Raw genomic sequence first — 20,051 nt, forward strand, 5'->3', positions numbered from 1 at the left:
CGCATCAAGCCAGCATTCCTCTGCTGGATTCTCAGTCAGAGACTCTGATACTCCCTCCTGGTTATCTGGCGACACCTGAGGCACAATCAGGGAGGAAGGTCTTTCCGAAGAGGAAAGTGCTGGGGAGGAAGGCAACTCCAAATCCTCCTCTTCCTCATTGTCCGAGTCTTTGTCCTCTAACAAAGCAGGCTCAAACCTCAGTGCCAAATCCTCCTCTTCCTCATTGTCCAAGTCTTTGTCCTCTAACAAAGCAGGCTCAAACCTCAGAGCCAAATCCTCCTCTTCCTCATTGTCCAAGTCTTCGTCCTCTAACAAAGCAGGCTCAAACCTCCGAGCCACAACACCTTTAGAACATACTTCTATATACAGTTGCATTTCGTCACCCAAGTTCCCTCCTTCTTGAGACTCATTCCCTCCCAACTTCAAACTCATTGGATTTGCCCTCAGGTGTTGCAGCTCATCCCAGGATGTCTCTAGGGGGAATTGTCTCCTTCCGTTATGTTCTCATCCATACCTCTTAGTTTGGCTGCCCACGTGACATCTTTCCCTAGCATTAAGAAATAGCATCCCCTCATCAGGGCCTCTTTCTAAGATCATCACATACTACTACTTTTCCAAAGAGATTATAACAACACCCCCCACACACCCAAAAAAACATCATATAAAAGGCATATACATAAGATAAAAATAATCAAAAGGCTTAACAATGGAGCATGTCAAAAGTACAAAAGCAAAGCATGTGTATACAAGGAAATATATTTCATTTGATAACAGATTAACAGAATTGGAAGGGACACCGCAAGGTCATCCAGTCCAACCCCCATTTGTGAACCCTTTAAGCATCGTATATATGATTTTATTTTTGAATTTACTTATTTCTAACAATCCCACCCTTTCTATTTTTCATACATTTCATAAAATAAAACATTACTTCTGGAATTCTCTTAAGCTTTCTCTAATTTCTTCAACATTTTCAAATTTCATAAGAACAGTGTGTTCATTTACATCATTCATCATCATCATCATACATTTATCTTTAGCTTTTGGGACAGTTATCATACCTTCAATAGTGCTTTGCACTACGTTTCTTATAAGGGGTATAAAACATGGTAAACAGATCAAATCCAACATAACCATACCTGCAAGATCTCTGTGAATTCTCTCCTTTCAAAATATCCTTTAACAGTTTCTCAAAATCCCCACTGCACATATAACAAATATCAGCATGAACATTTCTTAAAAGAGAAGTTGATTTTAAAAGGTCTTTTTCCCATTCTCTATTTTTACTTAATACAATTAAACTTTATTTTTAATTTTTTACACCACGTATATGGGTTTCCAGTCCTGGTCCCAGCTCCGGGTTTTACTTCTCTACTGGATTTGGATTCGCCACCTCTTTTCAGCTCCTTCTACTCAAATTCAGAACCTATGGGGGCAAATCTCATCAGTTATTAGTTTATTGTTTCTGCAAGGTTAACTTCAGTGGGTCTCTATGTGGAACACTGGTCCAGGTGGTTGGTGAAGACACTGGGCCTTTTATGCAAATGTAGTGCATCAAACCCTTCTCGGGCCATTCAGATTGCGGTTTCAGAGGTCAGTAGTACTTGGAATGGTCCTTCCCATTTCAGGGTTAACTTCTCCTCCTTCCTACTCTGGATCAGCATCCAATCTCCATGGTAGAATTTGTGGACTGGAAACTCCAAATGTGGTGTTTGAGCCAAAAGTCTTTGTTTTCTGAGGAAATCGAAATATCTGGACAGTTTATGTACATATTGCTATCAATGTCTTTTCTAGATTGGGTCCGTATTCTCATTAGGGCTTAAAGGAAGACATTTAGTTCATGGCATATGTGTTTCCAATATTAATTTGATCTAACAATACTCTTGACCCCACTGTTGTAGCATTACTGCAGGGAAAAGCTCCCACCCACCATGTAAGGTGGTCCATTATGACCAATATTTTTACTCCCCCCACTTTTGGTAATTCTTTAAAATCCACTTAAATATACTTAAAGGGTCTTAAAGCTGGTGGCCTTCCACTCATCTGTTGTTTCCGGACAGCTTGTTTGTTTACCTTTTTACAAATTAAATATTTGTCTATTACTGATTTTGCTACAACCATAACATTTCAAAAGTTCATCTACAATGGCTTGAATTCCCAAATGACTTCCTTCATGTAATTTTTCTGAGCCAACACACCTTGTGCAATTCCATTCTCTGTGTTTACAAGGAGATGGAATGGCTTTTCCAAATTTGGCAAACTTAACCTTGGTTAAGGCTTATTTCTAACAAGTGTTAAATAGAAGCGCAATACCCACACTGAATAAGTAGAAGAGATGCCACCTCATTCTGTGATTCCATTGTGCATCTTATCCCACATTCATCCAAATCTTAGGACTGAAAGAATCTTTATTTGCAATTTGTACTGTCTCGTATTTGCATAAAAGTGTGGGAAATGCCAGAACCCTATTTGAACATCTTTAGAGCCATGTGGTTCGCCGGCAGCAGGTGCAGACGGCTGAGGTCTCGGAGAGCGAGGACTCAGATGAGGGGCCTGCGTGTGACGCAGCGATGGGGCCAGGACCATCAGGGAGTGGAATGCTGCCTTTGGAGATTGTGGAGGCTGGCAGCAGTGAGGAAGAGGCCCCCAAGGAGCCTGTGCCCAGTGCGCATGCGCGCAGGGCTGCTTGAAGGAAAGAGCAGCTGCAGCAGCACGGGCGACTCGGGAGTAAGGTTGCCCCTCCCTGAGAAGATAAAAGCCAGCTGAGAAACTGCACTTCTTTGCAGAAGGCAAAGAAGTTTGATACTCGAGCCTGGTGGACATTCGGAATATCTGAGTTGGTGTTTGGAGACTCTTTGATTTATTGTTTAGGAACTTTATCTGGTGTTCTTGGCAGGCTTGCAAAAATTTGGCAAGGTTCTTTCTTAGTTGGAAGCAGCCTTTTATCTGTGAAGAAACAGGATTCATAAATGAAACATTAAAAGGTTGTGCTGTTACCTTTGTCTAGTGTTTGCTCTGTTGGAACCAGGTTTGGGTCAGAACAGCTAAGACAACTTTCTCTTTTCTTTCAAAAGGTTATAATCCATGAAAACAAAGTGGGCTATTTTTCTTCTCTTGGATAGATGTGAGGCATAAATGAGTAGCTTAAGGTTCTGAACAGCTAGAGGCCCATTTCCCCAGTCCCCTGAAAATGGGCTGAAAGGTTGGTCTGTCTCATCTAATGACATCATGATGTCATTGTCTTGTCTACTGAATGGGCTGACTTGGCTGACTGTGGCTTCCTTTTTATTCAGAGAGCACTTTGGTACCCAAAGCAATTTCCTTGGAGAAGATGATTGGCATAAACTGCCAAAGACTAGCAATTATTTGTTGTGGTTGATAGATTCATAAACAAAATATTTCCCCGAAAGATGTTGAGACTCTGGAATGAGTGCAGAGAAGAGCAACCAAGAGGATTAGGGGCCTGGAGGCTAAAACATATAAAGAACGGTTGCTGAAACTGGGCATGGGCTAGTTTAATGAAAAGAAGGACTAGGGGGGACATGATAGGAGTGTTCCGATATCTGAGGGGCTGCCACAAAGAAGCGTGGGTCAAGCTATTCTCCAAAGCACCTGAGGGCAGGACAAGAAGCAACGAGTAGAAACTAATCAAGGAGAGAAGCAACCTAGAACTAAGGAGGAATTTCCTGACAGTGAGAACAATTAACCAGTGGAACAAATTCCCTCCAGAAGTCGCAAATGCTCCAACACTGGAAGTTTTAAAGAAGAGATTGGACAACCATTTGTCTGAAATGGTCTAAGGTTTCCTGCCTAGCCAGGGGGTTGGACTAGAAGACCTCCAAGATCCCTTCCAACTCTGTTATTCTATTCTATTCTATTCTATTCTATTCTATTCTATTCTATTCTATTCTATTCTATTCTATTCTATTCTATTCTAATTCTAATTCTATTCTTTTTTTTTTAACAAACTTTATTCAGTTTTTCACATTAAAAACAAAAATCTCTTTTTAGTGGACAACATTTTCTCTTTTCCGGGTCATCACCTTTACATACAAATATGACAGCAATTATACATTGATATATGCATACTTAATTCTATCATTACCTTTTCCATTCCAAATTTTCAGTAAAGAGAGAAACAAACGCATTAATTCTAGCCTCTTTCATTAATCTCTCTTTTTTTTTTTTTTAAATAAATTTTATTAAATTTACAATTAAAAACATATCGACATTACATACACAAAAGGAAAAAAAAAAAAGAACACTCGGTCTTACACACTGGAAAGAAAAGAGAAGAGGAGATGTAAAAGAAAGAAAGAAACAAAGGAAGAGAAAGAGAAAAAGAAAAAAAGATGCGTTTAAAAACAGACAATATCCTTTTGACAGTCTGCAAGATCCAATTCTCCTACCTTAATTTGAATACACACATCTTATCGATATCTATGCTTAAATTACCCATTGTCCATTAAGCAGTTTATCTCTGGACTAACCAATTATACCAAGAGTTCCAATTATCGTAAAATGTTGAAGCCTCTTTGTTTTTAAGTGCTATAGTTAATTTATCCATTTCTGCACAATCACATATTTTCTGGATGACCATTTGTTCTGTAGGTGCATAGGGTGATTTCCAACACTGGGCAAACGCTAATCTGGCTGCAGTTAGGATATGAATTGTTACATATTTCATCTTTTTGGGTAAATGTTTATCAGAGATCCCTAGTAGGAAGAACTCTGGTTTGTATTCGATTTGTTCTTTGGTTATCTCCTCCAACCATTTTCTGATTTTTTGCCAATATTTCTGGGTTTCTTTGCAAGACCACCACATATGAAAGTAGGTTCCTTCTATGCTTTTACATTTCCAGCATTTTGGACTCGTGTTTGGGTTCATTTTCGCCAACCTCGAAGGGGCAAGTGCCATCTATAAAACATTTTGTATGTATTTTCTTTATATGCTGCGATTTTGTAATCTTAATATTTCTGTTCCAAATCTTTTCCCATTCTGATAATGTAATACTTCTTCCGACATTCCTGCTCCAGGCTATCATGTTCCCTTTGACTATCTCTTGTTCTAATTCTACTTCCAGTAAGTATTTATAGAATTTGGATATGTTCTTTTTGTTTGATCCTAGTAAAATTTTATCTAAATACTGCAGTTTGTTATAAATTCCAAAGTCTTTTATATCTTGTTTGTATCTGCTATGGATTTGTATATATAACCACTGATCAATTTTAAATCCCTGTTCCTGTAGTTCTTGTTGAGTTTTTAATTTTCCTTTATGGATCTAATAAATCTTTATATTTAATCATTTTTGTTATGTCCAAATTATTGGGATGTACCATTGCCTCCATTGTTGATAGCCAGATCGGAATTTTTAGATAGTGTTTTTTGCATATTTTTTTCCAATTAATTAATAATGAGTCCCTAATGAGGTGTCTATGAAAGTAAGACTGCTTGGGTTTCCCCACTTCCCATAAGAAGGCATGCCACCCTCTCTGGAGGTCATGCCCTTCTAATGCTAAAATTCTTTTGTTAAGTAAGTTCACCCAGTCTTTTATCCATAATAAGATAGCTGCCCAATAATATAATTCCCAATTTGGAAGGGCTAGACCCCTCTACTTTTCGCATCTTGTAAGGCCTTTACATTGATCCTGGGTTTTTCCCCTGCCAAATAAATTTAAGTGTGATCTTATTTAATTCTTCAAAAAAATTTTTGGCAACTTAATTGGGATTGTCTGGAATAAATAAAGAAATTTTGGTAATATATTCATTTTAATCGAGGCAATCCTGCCCAATAAGGAAAGCTGCAACTTATTCCAGGATTCTAAATCTTTCTTTGTTTGTTGAAGTAGTTTATCATAATTGTTCTCTTTGAGTGATTTACCTTGTGGTGTTAACCATATTCCTAAATATTTGACCCTTTTTGTTACCTGTATCCCCATCATTGTTTCTAATTCTTCCTTCTGGTTTTCTGTTAAATTTTTGGTCATTAATTTCATCTTTTTTCTATTAATTTTTAATCCTGCCACTGTGCCAAATTGTTCTAATTCTTTTATTAGATTATAACCTTTTTCCATGGGTTCCTCCAAAAAGAAAACCATATCGTCAGCAAACGCTTGTAGTTTATATTCTTCTGATTTGACCTCACTCCTCTAATTTCAGAATTTTGTCTAACCCGTGTTAAGAGTGATTCTAGGGCAAAAATGAAAAGAAGAGGTGAGAGAGGGCAGCCCTGTCTGACACCTTTTTCTATATTTATTGGATCTGTTTGTTCGCCATTGATTAGTATATTAGCCTGTTGTGTGTTGTAAATAGTTGTTATAATGTTTTCAAATTTGGTGCCAAGACTCATATTGTAAATTTTTTGAATTAAAAAGTGCCAATTTAAGTTATCAAATGCTTTCTCAGCATCTAAAAACATGAGTGCGGATTGTTTCTCCGGTGGGCTTCATAATATTCTAGGACATCGATAACGGTTCTTAAATTGTTCTTTATTTGTCGGGACGGAAGAAATCCATTTTGATCTTCGTGTATATATGGATTTAAAGCTTGTTTTACTCTATTAGCTATGATAGAAGTAAACAATTTATAATCGGCATTTAAAAGTGAAATCGGTCTATAGTTGTTGATGTATCTATGATCTGCATCCTCCTTCGGGATTAGCGAAATCAGCGCCCCCTCCACGAGTCCGGCATCTTGGCTGCCAGAAGTACCTCATTAAACACTTCCAGCATCAGTGGTCCTACTAGTTCCAATATTGCTTTATATAGTTCTGCCGAATCCCATCTGGTCCTGGAGATTTGTTATTACTTTGATTCTCCATTGCTGACTTCAATTCAGACCATGTAATATCTTTATTCAATAACTCTATCCATTCCTCTTCAATTACCTTGTCATTCGTCTCCTCTAAATAAGTTCTTATTTTATCTTCATTAACTTCCTCTTTTTATATAATCTTTGAAAATAGTTGTAAATGATATCTTTTTTCTTCTCTATCTCATGTTGTAAGACATCTTTCTCATCCATTAGTTGGTGTATCAATCTCTTTTCTTTCACTTTTTTAAGTTTATGGGATAGCCATCTTCCTGGTTTATTTGCATGCTCAAAATAATTTTGTTTGGACCTTTTCAAGTTAATTTCTATTGTATCTTGTTCAAGTAAGTTCAATTTATGTTTAATTGTTCTTAACTGATTTTGTGTTCTCTGGTTTTTAGGGGATTTTTGAAGTTGTATTTCTAATTCTTTAATTTGTTGTTGGAATTTATTTTGTTGGGCATGTATTCTTTTATTTCTCATGGCATTATAGGAGATTGTTGTTCCTCTTATAATTGCCTTCATTGTATCCCAAATATTTTGTTTCGTGGTTGCTTCATTATTATTTTCTTTTAGAAAATAATTTAATTCCTCTTTCAGCTTCTTAATGTACTCTTCTTCGTTTATTAACTGAGTATTTAGTGTCCATCTTTTCTTTGTTTTTCTCCTATCTCTCCAAATTAGTTGTATTGGGTTGTGGTCGGCCCATTCATTTGGTAGGATTTTAATTTCTTTTATTTCATTGGCCAATTCCCCATCCATCCAGGCCATATCTATTCTGGTCCAGATTTTGTGTGGATTTGAATAATATGTGAACTGTTTCTCTTCTGGGTTTAGTTTTCTCCATAAGTCTATTAAGTTTAATTCTTTCATCATGTCCTTACAGGGCATAGAAAATTCTCTTTTCCCTTTCTTGTTCTTATTCACATTACTGTTGTGATTCCGGCATCTGCTACAGGTTTTTTGAATGACAGCTCCAGCGAGGAGGACTTATATGAATCAGCAAGTTCTAACGATGAGGAGGAGATGAATGCATTTGATTTGCAAGATCGGCTTGAACCTTCAAACTCCTCCACCCTTCAATTAGGTGGTCAGCCGGGAACGGGTGATAATGAGGAACAAATGTTATCTTCAGGTGAAGAAGATGATAATTTGGATGATTGCTGGGTAGATGTCAGGACAAGACGTCTCCTGACAAGGAGGAACCAACGAGGATACAGTAGGAGAGCAGACCAGCAATTAGACTAATTAGTTACTCTATAAAGAGAGAGATATGACTTTGCACTTTGTCCGGAACAAAGTGTCTATTTGCAAGAGAGAACTGAAGAGCACAGTTTGGAGGATTTTGATCTGAAATATCTTGTTGGGATTTGGATTTAATTCGTTGGAACTTCTACTTATTGGAATTATTTTGTGAAGGATTTTGATCTGAAGAATCTTGTTGAGTCTTGGATTTAGTTCGTTGGAACTTTTACTTATTGGAGCTATCTGTGAAAATTCCTGTTTGCTGCCTTTCTTTACAAGGACTGTTGCTTTCAGCCTTATCTGTTTACTTTAAAAGGTGGGACATAACATTTTCCTGTTTGCTGCCTTTCTTTACAAGGACTGCTGCTTTCAGCCTTAACTGTTTATTTTAGAAGGTGGGACATAACATTTTTGTTCGGACCTAACAGACCATCTTTGCAACGATGGATTCAACTCAAATGCAACAATTGGTGGAGCAGCAACAGATGCAAATAAATCAATTACTCCAGAGCAACGTATCCCTTCAAAATCAGGTAACACAATTATTATCGTTCGTTGCCAATTCTCAAACTGTTTCAGCTGCAGCTGGAGTTCCCCCTGCACCCCTGTGAGAAAAATTCCATAGCTATGCCAGATAAATTTTCTGGGCAAACGGACATGTTTTCAACATTTTTGGGTCAGTGCCAATTGTATTTTTCTGTGAGGCCGGAGGATTTTCCAACCGATCGAGTTAAAATTGGCTTTATTATTAGTTTGTTAACCGGGCAGGCTGCCAAATGGGCTACTCCTTATTAGTACAAGATAGTCCATTACTGGACGATTTCAGGGTTTATTCAACAGATGAACGTTATGTTTGAGAATCCAATTAAATCTCAAACTGTGGACAGAAAATTGAGGGATATTATTCAAGGTAAACACTCATTGCAAGAATACGTTGCAGAATTTCGCTTGTTGTGTATGGACTCCACCTGGAATGAACCATCTCACATGGCAGCATTCCAAGAGGGTTTGTCCGACATTATCAAGGATGAACTAATTCATGCAGAGCGTGCTTCAACTTTGGACACATTGATTACTCAATGCTTACGTATTGAAGCTCGCCTACAACATCGTGGGTGTAAACGGACCGTTGCAGAGCCACCTGTGTTTCCTCGTTCACGCACCCGTCTATGAGGGTTTTCCAATCCAGAATTCCAGCAGAGGAGCCGATGGAGATAGGCGCACTCCGCCTCGTTTAACAGTTCAGGAACGATCGAGAAGATTTCAGGAAGGTTTGTGCCTTTATTGCGGGGGTTCGGGACATTTTGCAAATTCCTGCACTCGGAAGGGGACTCGTGGACCTGTATCAAAACCCATTGCTGGTCCGTCGGGAAACGGGGTAGGCCCGACCTCAGGGAAACCCTAGGTCGGGCACAGTATTCACTTTCATCTCAAATTGCTGAAGTTAATTCTGGCCCTCCTCGACATTTACTTTTGGACACTCGCATATTCTTGCAATCTCGGAAGGAGAGAATCCCTGCCGTGGCACTGGTGGATTCAGGGCTACGACTAGCTTTATGGATTATGATTTCGTAAAACATTTCAAAGTTCCTTTAGTGCCTGTGAATCCCCCATGCAGGTGGAAACCGTAGATGGGCGCGAACTCAAGTCGGGACCTATTCGCTTGCCACCCAACCACTGCGTATGCGTATTGGGGATCACGAGGAGGCGATAAGTTTTTATATCACTTCGAACCTCCATCTTCCTTTGGTGCTCGGAGTATCCTGGCTGCGTCTACACGATCCGTTGGTGGCTTGGGCGCAGAACGCTGTTTCTTTTCCAAGCTTGCAATGTGTGGACCACCTGAGACATGTCTGCGCAGGCCAACATATTGTCGCTTCTGCTGCCTCGATTCCTTCAGAGCTGTCGGATTTCCCGATGTTTTCAGTGAACAGGAGGCAGATCAATTACCACCACATCGTGTTTATGACTGTCCCGTGGATTTGATACCGGACGCTCCATTACCAAAGGGAGGTTGTATTCTTTGTCTGAGCCTGAACTAGTTGCACTTCGAGAATTTTTGAATAAAAATCTAGCTCGGGGATTTATTCGACCTTCGTCATCCCCTCTTTCAGCACCCGTTCTCTTTGTCAAGAAGAAGTCGGGAGAACTTCGTCTTTGTTGTGACTATAGACGCTTAAATGCTATCACTGTGAGAAATAGCTATCCTTTACCGCTCATCTCCGAATTGTTGAGCGGTTACGGGAAGCTACAATTTTCACGAAACTTGACTTACGTGGAGCTTACAATTTGGTTCGGATGCGTAAGGGAGACGAGTGGAAGACGGCTTTTGGCACTCGTTATGGTCATTTCGAGTACACCGTTATGCCATTTGGTTTGACCAACGCTCCTGCTGTATTTCAACATTTAATGAACAATATCTTTCGAGACATGTTGGATAAGTTTGTTGTCATATATTTGGACGACATTTTGATTTATTCAAAATCTAAAGAGCAACATCTTCAGCAGGTGCGTCAAGTGCTTCAGCGTCTTCGGGAACATAAACTTTATGCTAAATTAGAAAAATGTTTCTTTTTTCAGTCGTCTATCGAATTCTTGGGACACATTATTTCTCCTGTGGGCATTGCTATGGACCCCAAAAAGGTTGAGGCGTTGTGTAGTTGGGAAGCTCCTCGTCGGGTTAAAGATGTGCAACGACTTTTAGGATTTGCCAACTATTATCGGACTTTCATTCCAGGTTTTGCGAAGATAATGGATCCCATAACCCAGCTTCTTTGTAAGAAGGTTCCATTTGTGTGGGGGCCTCCACAACAACAGGCTTTTGACACTTTGAAAAAGCATTTATAACTGAACCCATATTGAAGCATCCTGATCCGGATCGCCCATTTGTGGTCGAGACAGATGCTTCTAATGTCGCTATCGGAGCAGTGCTGTTACAAGCTTCGGAGGATGGCGCTCTTTTTGTTTCCTTGCGCTTATTATTCTAGGAAGCTTACAGCTTCGAACGCAACTATACCATTTGGGAAAAAGAGTTGTTAGCTATTAAGGTTGCTTTTGAGACTTGGAGACATCATTTGGAGGGAGCTCGACACAAGGTGGAGGTTCGGACAGATCATAGGAACCTGGAACATTTGACCACGGCTAGGAAATTGAATCAAAGGCAGATTCGTTGGTCGTTATTTTTGCCAGATTTAATTTCTCGTTACTTACGTTCCAAGTGGTCAGAACCGGAGGGCGGATGCATTATCTCGAAACCGAGTATACTTATGCCGAAGATCCTCTTCCTTTACGGACAGTGTTACCACCGGAATCTCTAGCCGTACTGCAGGAACCGGTAGATTTACGGGCCCAACTACGAGAGGCGCAACGTTTGGATGTGTGGACGCAGCAGAGACGGGAGGACATTGGCCCAACTTCTCCATGGTCTTTTGAAGACGATCTGCTTCGATATCGGGGTTTCTTATATGTGCCTACCAGACCGTTGAGGGCTCTCATCATGACACAATGTCATGATAACCCAGCCGCTGGTCATTTTGGATTACACAAGACCTTGCATTTGGTCACTCGGACTTTTTGGTGGCCTCGAGTTCGTCATGATGTGTCTTCTTACGTCGCTTCTTGCGTTCAATGTAGGCAAGCGAAAGCAGCATCCGGTGCACCTCCTGGACTTTTGCAACCCTTGCCGACTCCAAGTAGACCATGGGGAGCGATCTCTATGGACTTTCTGACACATTTACCGTCTTCATCGGGTTCACAACAGTGCTTGTGGTAGTGGATATGTTGACTAAAATGGCCCATTTCATTCCCTGTCGGAAATTACCATCGTCCCGCACTACGGCTCAGTTATTTTTGCAACATATCTTCCGTCTACATGGACTGCCTGATAGAGTGGTTTCTGATCGTGGGGTCCAGTTTACGGCAGAATTTTGGAAACAGTTAATGGCGGCTTTGCAAGTGAAAGTATGTTTAGCGTCAGCGCACCATCCGAAAACTGATGGCGGGACGGAGAAGGTGATTGGGATTCTTACTCAATATTTGAGATGTTTTGTTAATTTGCGACAAAACGATTGGGTGAAATACCTCCCGTTAGCAGAATTCGCGTTTAACAACTCGCAGCATACCTCCACCCGTGTCACGCCATTTTTTGCAAATATGGGTTATCATCCGCTTTCTTCCCATTAACTATGATGGATTCCCGGTTCCTGAGACCCGAGAGTTTTTGGAAGAACTACACGCAGTTCGCCGTCTACTGATACAACAATTGAACAAGGCAAAAGAAGATTATAAGCGGTTTGCAGATCGGTCCCGTTCGAGATACACCTCCGTTAGTTGTGGGTGATAAAGTGTGGCTATCTACAAAACATCTGAAGGTCGATCGCCCTATTAGAAAACTTGATCATCGGTTTATTGGTCCGTTCCCGATTGAGGCAGTTATTAATCCCGTGGCATACCGCCTCACTTTGCCACGATCCATGCGTATTCACCCCGTCTTTCATCGATCTCTTTTGATTCCTGATTCTTCTGTTTGTCGATTACGTGATTCTGCTGAACCGGGTCCGTTATCATTGCCTTCTGAGGAGCCTGCTGTTGACGATACGGTGGTCGACGTCCTTGATTCCCGTTGGCTCAAAGGTCGCTTCCAGTATTTGGTCAGGAGGGTAGGTTTGTTCCTGGACGGATGCGTCTACACTTCATGCTTCGGATCTGCTTCGAGACTTTCATACACGCTTCCCTTCGAAACCGCATCCGGATCGCCAGACCCGGGGGAAGGGCCCTGCGGTGAGGGATAGTGTTGTGATTCCGGCATCTGCTACAGGTTTTTGAATGACAGCTCCAGCGAGGAGGACTTATATGAATCAGCAAGTTCTAACGATGAGGAGGAGATGAATGCATTTGATTTGCAAGATCGGCTTGAACCTTCAAACTCCTCCACCCTTCAATTAGGTGGTCAGCCGGGAACGGGTGATAATGAGGAACAAATGTTATCTTCAGGTGAAGAAGATGATAATTTGGATGATTGCTGGGTAGATGTCAGGACAAGACGTCTCCTGACAAGGAGGAACCAACGAGGATACAGTAGGAGAGCAGACCAGCAATTAGACTAATTAGTTACTCTATAAAGAGAGAGATATGACTTTGCACTTTGTCCGGAACAAAGTGTCTATTTGCAAGAGAGAACTGAAGAGCACAGTTTGGAGGATTTTGATCTGAAATATCTTGTTGGGATTTGGATTTAATTCGTTGGAACTTCTACTTATTGGAATTATTTTGTGAAGGATTTTGATCTGAAGAATCTTGTTGAGTCTTGGATTTAGTTCGTTGGAACTTTTACTTATTGGAGCTATCTGTGAAAATTCCTGTTTGCTGCCTTTCTTTACAAGGACTGTTGCTTTCAGCCTTATCTGTTTACTTTAAAAGGTGGGACATAACATTTTCCTGTTTGCTGCCTTTCTTTACAAGGACTGCTGCTTTCAGCCTTAACTGTTTATTTTAGAAGGTGGGACATAACACATTACTATGGTCTTTTTGATGATCAGCAATGGAGTTGAAGTCGCCTATCATGCAGATATTCCTTTTTTCGAAACCTATTATTCTCTGATGAAGATCTTTAAAAAATTTCCCTTATTCTTCATTTGGCGCGTAGATTGCTACCAATAAAAATGTGATATGATTAATCCAAATTTGTATAACCAGAGTTCTTCCTTCCGGATCCGACCAGATTAGTTCTGCTTTTACATCATCTTTCACAAATATTGCAATTCCTTTCTTTTTATGTTTGTCTGCTGGTGCTGTAAAAAGTTTTCCAAGTTTCGGGCAAATTAAATATCTTTCATCCTTTTTCCTAATGTGTGTTTCTTGTAGGCATATTATGTCGGCGTTTTGTCTAATTAATTTAGTTAATATCCTTTTCCTTTTAGATGTTGAATTTAAACCATTTATATTAATGGAGAGGAGTTTCTTTCCTATCTCCATTTATCTAGGTCTGTTTAGTTTTTTGTCTAGTGATGATTCGGTTTTCTTCTTGCTGTTGTTGTGAGATTGGTTCTTCTCTCCCTGGTTGTGGTTTGTCGTTCCCTAAATTTTGAGGAAGTCCTTCTTTTTGGTTTCTATGGCGATTACGATCATCCTGTGGTTTCCTTTTAGTTTCCTCCTTGGTGTATTGGTTATCCGTGCCTATTAGCTGATCATGAAAGTCTTGGGCCTGTTCTATAGAATCTATTTTGATTTTTCTCTCTTTCCAAGTTATTAACATCCCTTCTGGGATTAACCATTTAAAAGGAATTTCTTTTTATTTAAATAATTGGCCAAGAATTTATAATCCTGTCTTATGACCCTCACTTTCCTTGGGATTTGTTTTAGGATCGTAATCTCTTTACCTCTATATGTTATTGTTTCTTCTCTGGACCTTTTAAGAATTAGGTCTCTCACACACCTCCTTGTGAAACGAATATGAATTTCTCTTGGGCAGTTATGGCGTCTAGCATAACTTGTGCTGACCCTATACACCTCGTCAAATTCTTTAATTAGATCATCTTTTTCTTTCCTAACCATTCAGCCAATAGTTCTGCCATTAATTGTTCTAGTTCTTCATTTTTCGCTTCTACCACATTTTGAAACCTTAAATATGCCGCTGCTTTATCCATTTCGAGGTGGATGAGGGAGTCTTCGGTTTCTCTAGTTACATTTCTAAATTCCTCCTCTATCCTTTCAAAGTTTGTCTCCATCCGTTCTGTCCTACTCTCTATTTCTCTTATCTTAACTTCGTTTTTCTCCATAGCCTGTTGCAAGGACCCTATCTTATCCTCCACCTTAAGTAAATCTGCTTTCATTTCCACTTTAAGCTTTCCCATCTCATCTTTTAATTCGCTAATATCCGCTCTGGTTTCTTTGTGATTCTTAATCATTATTTCTTGCATCTTGGATATTGCTTCTTGCAAGGATAGTAGGGTAGCTTGTATATTAACGTTAGAGACATTGGACTGTTTTTCCCCTATTAGAGATTCTTCAATGGTTTTTTGGATTGTTGGTGAAGCAGAAGTTAAAGTAGTTGTTAGGGTCGGGGTGGTCTTCCTTCCCGATTTCAAAGCCATAGTTGTCGTGGAGGTCATCTCTCTTAATATTTGTTTTTGTTGTTGCACTATATTGGATATATTGTCCCAGATCACCATTCAGTGTTTAACTCCTAAAATAAAAATTCTATTCTAATACTTCAATCAAATATATAGATAGGCAGTCTGTACACCTATATTATAAAATGTTATCTAATAATATAATAATCTTTATAATTAATTTATATACTGAATATCAATATTAATCATCAATAATACATCAAATCCAACCCAGTTACTTCTTTAAGAATTAATCTTAAGTATTCTAAATAATCTAAATCAACACTATTTTTCACTCTTTGTTGTTACTATTTAAGACAATCAAATCAATTGTCACTGAAATCTATAAGGACAATATACCTTTTTTTTTTCCTCCTTTTGAGTAGGTAAATTTATCAGGCTTTTTAAGGGGTTAAGATAGGAAGGAGAAAGACTGAAACAATGGGGGAAGAGAAGAGGGAAAAGTTTACCTTGATTTGAGGCAGTCAATAAGCAAGGGGCTAGAGGTTCAAATTGTAAAAATAGTGCCCAAATGGTAATATTAAAGTATTACCAAATAGAAATTCCAACAAATAAAGAAATGTGATAAGAGAGAAAATATAAAATAAACTTTATAGTCAGTCTTCAAGCTAAAGGTTTAAGTTTTGAGTTTCTTCCCAGCACTCCGGGAGCGAATGGTATAATGTGCTGATTAATCGCAATAAGAAGTCAATCCTTCCCAGCCTTCTGTTGGTCTCTTCTTCCTTCTTCCTCTTCCTTCTTTCCCCTTCCGGTTTTGAGTTCAATGTGCAAATCTCCTTCACCTATTATTCCCTCCAAAATCCAATAGTCATCTCTTCTTGGTCGCTTAACAATCTGTCCTCCCAGCTGTATTAAATAAAGCCAATAATCCTATTGAACTCAATTCAGAGAATTAATAAGTCACTTTCAGTGCCGCAATTTTTCCTCCTCTGTCACCTCCTTCCTCTCAAATATTGTCAAAAAGTTAATCCCAAATGCCAAATCACTCACAAATTCAAGTCTCCAATCTCCTGGTTTCTGATGTTCTTCCTCTCTCCCCAGGAGTTTCCCTTTCAAAAGCTGTAATCCACACTTTTTTTCTAAGGAGCCTTTCTGCTCGTGATTGTCACACTTCCGCTTTTCAAGCTGCTTTTCTGGCCGCTTTTCTCTCCTGCTTCCACAAAGTGCTACTCACAACCAGGAAGATAAATCTCTCACCCCACTGTCATTCTTCAATCTTCAATCTTCAATATTGTATTAAGCTCTTTCAACACCTTTTCCTGCTCCGATCTTGCAGGCTGTCACTATCTTGCTTAGTCACCTCAGTGGCAGACCGGACTTTGGAGCCGCCATAAACTGGCAGCTAGCTCTTCCACGCTGGGCTCAGGAGCTCTTCTCTTCGTTACCAGGGGGTTGCCTACCCCCACCCTGTAACTTGAGATTCTCCTATACTGACACGAACCTCTCCGGGGTTTGTGTATCCCCTGGGGATCGCTCCAGACGCTAGAGAAGGTAACAGAAAACCACAGCAGTCTTCTCCACCTCTGCACGTCCCTGTCCTGCCACCGGAAGCCATTCTAATTCTATTCTATTCTTTCATTGAAGAAAGGACAAATTCATTTACCACTTAGTACTATAGTGGCCAGTTGGATTATTTTAATTTCCATTGCTTGATTCGCTACTAGAGGGCAGGACAAGAAGTAATGGATGGAAACTCATCAGAGAGAAGCAACCTAGAACTAAGAATAAATTTCCTGATAGAACAATTAATCAGTGGAACAACTTGCCTCCAGAAGTTGTGAATGCTCCAACACTGGAAGTTTTTAAGAGATTGGACAGCCACTTGTCTGAAATGGTGTAGGGTTTCCTGCATAGGCAGGGGGTTGGACTAGAAGACTTCCAAGTTCCCTTCCAACTCTGTTATTCTATTCTATTCAGATTCCAAAGTGTTGTTTTAATGGCTCCAACTAAATCCAAGCATCCAAATTTTGATCATGTGCACTGCAGAGGTGCTATGGCAATCTCTGACTCTGAAGGCAGCTGATGACTGCCAGTCTACCCTGGCCCCATCTGCCTGTGATGCAGAGCCCTTGTCAGAGCCTTCCCCAGATGCTAGGACTGGCCCAGGTTCCTCCCCAACCTCCTCACTATCTGAATCTATTGCCAACTCTGCTGGCCGTTGGTGGGCCACAACACAATGAGCCTTGTGTTGTTGCATTTCTCTGATGTTGGCTCAAGTTGGCCTTCTCTTCCACTGCCTCCCCTTATGCAAAATTTGCTTTCCAAACCCCTTGCCAGCCAGCAGGTTTGCCACTGCTTCAGCAACACATCTGCCAATTATTCTGCCCCTCCAGGGCTGGGCTCTGCCACTTGTTTGCTTTGGTGACATTAAAAAGTTACTTGGCAAAAACACAGCTATCTCTTAAGTCATTAGAATAATTAGAGTGATTATTTGCCAGCACTTAGCTGGGGTTGTGCACTGGAAATGTATCTTATATCTTCATTACAAGGACAGGCTCATTTCTGAGCAAAAAACCAATGTCAGTTCCTGAATTGTCAGCAGGCACTTTCTGGTGAGATTCCAGAAAATAGCAAGCAGGAAATAGCCATTTCTTCGATATTTTGTCCCGTGGCCAGTTGTCCTATGGCAAGTTGGCCATGTCGAATTGGCTGTGATTGATGGCTCTACTCAAAGAAAGACCAAATTTGGATGCAGCTCTTACAAGCAGCCAAGAAAAGAAAGACTGTATTTTTTTCTCCCTCTTGACTCTCATTCAATTGAATAAAATAAGATTTGTTCCTGAGACCACATCCCAAAAAGAACAGAGTTGTCAGAACAATTATCAAGGATATAATTATCCTTGCCTTATCTCACAATTGTTGTCAAAAATTAGAATGTTTTGCTGAAATTCAATCCAAACTTTGCCACCCCATATTTTAAAGCCAGTTTTCCAGATCCTGCAATCTGGGATAATAATAATAAAAAAAAATTGAAGCCTGGAAAGAGACAAACTCAGAAATGGATGCTTCCTGTTCCAATTACTGGGACTAGGCAAGAATATCAATGTACAACTGCAAAATGCCCTCAACCCCTCCAGGATATCCAGTTGGGAGCATTTGAACCTGGGGTTAGTTACATATCTATCCTGAATTGTAGAGTTTGCAGGCATTCTGCTCCAATTACAAAATTCCTGGTATAAAACTAGATAAACACACACAAATTGTCCTTGAATCTCTGCCTTCTAGCTGGAATATTGGTCTAGAGGAATAGAATGGAAATAGGAAGATGGGGACTATGCAGGCTGCCACAAGAGGATAAGAGAATTCCATTCATTCATTCATTCATTCATTCATTCATTCATTCATTCATTCATTCATTCATTCAACCAACCAACCTGAATGCTGCCAAGTCTTGTAGGGCATTCAGCATTGTTGTTAGATAAATCATCCATAGTAAATTCAATTTATATAAAATATCCATGTTCAGGCAGCTACAAATTAAATATGATCAAACCATAATAAACCCACCTCAACAATTCATATATTTATTCAGTCAATCCCAAAATGCCCTACAGAAAATCTCAATCTTTGAGCTACTTCCTAAATAAAGGTTAGAGAAAATCTTATTTCAACCAGATTTTGAAAGAGTAGTCATTAATACTAATACTAGGTCCGGGTTTGCTTCTCCCTCACTTCATGGAAACGGGATGGAAATCCCAAATTTTTCCTGAAAGATCATGTCATCTGAATCAGTTGTTCTATGAAATAGCTATCCAGTTAGGAAACAGGTAACAGTTGCCTGGTCACACAGAGCTTTATCAGTCAAAATCAGCTCCTTGAACTCCTTCAATTTCCTTTGAGGCAACTCAAGATGAAGCACCAAAAGATGAAATCTAGGAATCCATACATATTCCTCACAATCTTCATATTCCTCATCCATCTCATAATCCAACCTGGAATTAAGGAGAAACTTCCTAACAGAGAGGACAATTAACCAGTGAAACAGCTTGCTTCCAAAAATTGTGGGGACTCCATCAATGGAGGTTTTTAAGAAGAGACTGAAAAAGCCATCCATCTGAAATGGTATAGGGTCTCCTGCTTGAGCTGGGGGTTAGACTAGAAGACCTCCAAGCTCTAGCTCTACATGGCAAGGGTCCCATTTACTTATATCTACTAAATTGTCTGTCAGGTCAGTCCCAACTTGATCATCTAATAATGAAAGATCCACAATTCTATTCGTGAAAGGTATACATTTATCGATGCCAACTGTCTACAGCATAGCAAAGCTAGATCTGAGGATTTCTGTGTAAGATGCCTCAAGTTATCCCATTCCTTTCCCAAGCCTTCCCTCTTTGGTCGATTTCCCAAATATCCAATAAGATTCAGAGTCTGTGGCTTGGTGACTGTTCTGGGGTTTTCCATAATGTTTTTTTCCAGCTGAACGTCGTGCTTATTGAATGCATCTTTTCCTTCCTTTGTTTGCCTGCTTCTGCAGAAGAAACAGAGAAGAAAAAGCTATTTGAGCTACGTCCTTTTGGGTTGCTAGGAAAGTCAAACCTTTTCCATAAGATGGTATTGAATTTATACTGCTTGGCTTCCATATATTCTTCCTTGAAATCAGCTCATCATGTGAATAAAATGTCAATCATCCAGGCCAAAACTATCTCAAAAGGTTAAATCATGGCAACTGGACCACAGTTTATTAAAATTGAGATGATTCATTACCCATCCAAGTAACTGCTTCAGTCAAAATGAAAATTTGGGTAGGCAGTCAGAAAGTCATTGGAAAGAATCTACTCCTGCCATTTGGGTTTCTCCCCAAAATGAAATATAAATAAATATAAATAAAGACTCAATCATTCAAGCCAAAAGTATCTAAAAAGATT

The sequence above is a fragment of the Notechis scutatus genome, chromosome 13 (genome assembly GCF_049901735.1).
Source record: "Notechis scutatus isolate UNSWTSFEM ecotype Mainland chromosome 13, rNotScu1.2, whole genome shotgun sequence".
In the NCBI taxonomy this organism is placed as follows: Eukaryota; Metazoa; Chordata; class Lepidosauria; order Squamata; family Elapidae; genus Notechis; species Notechis scutatus.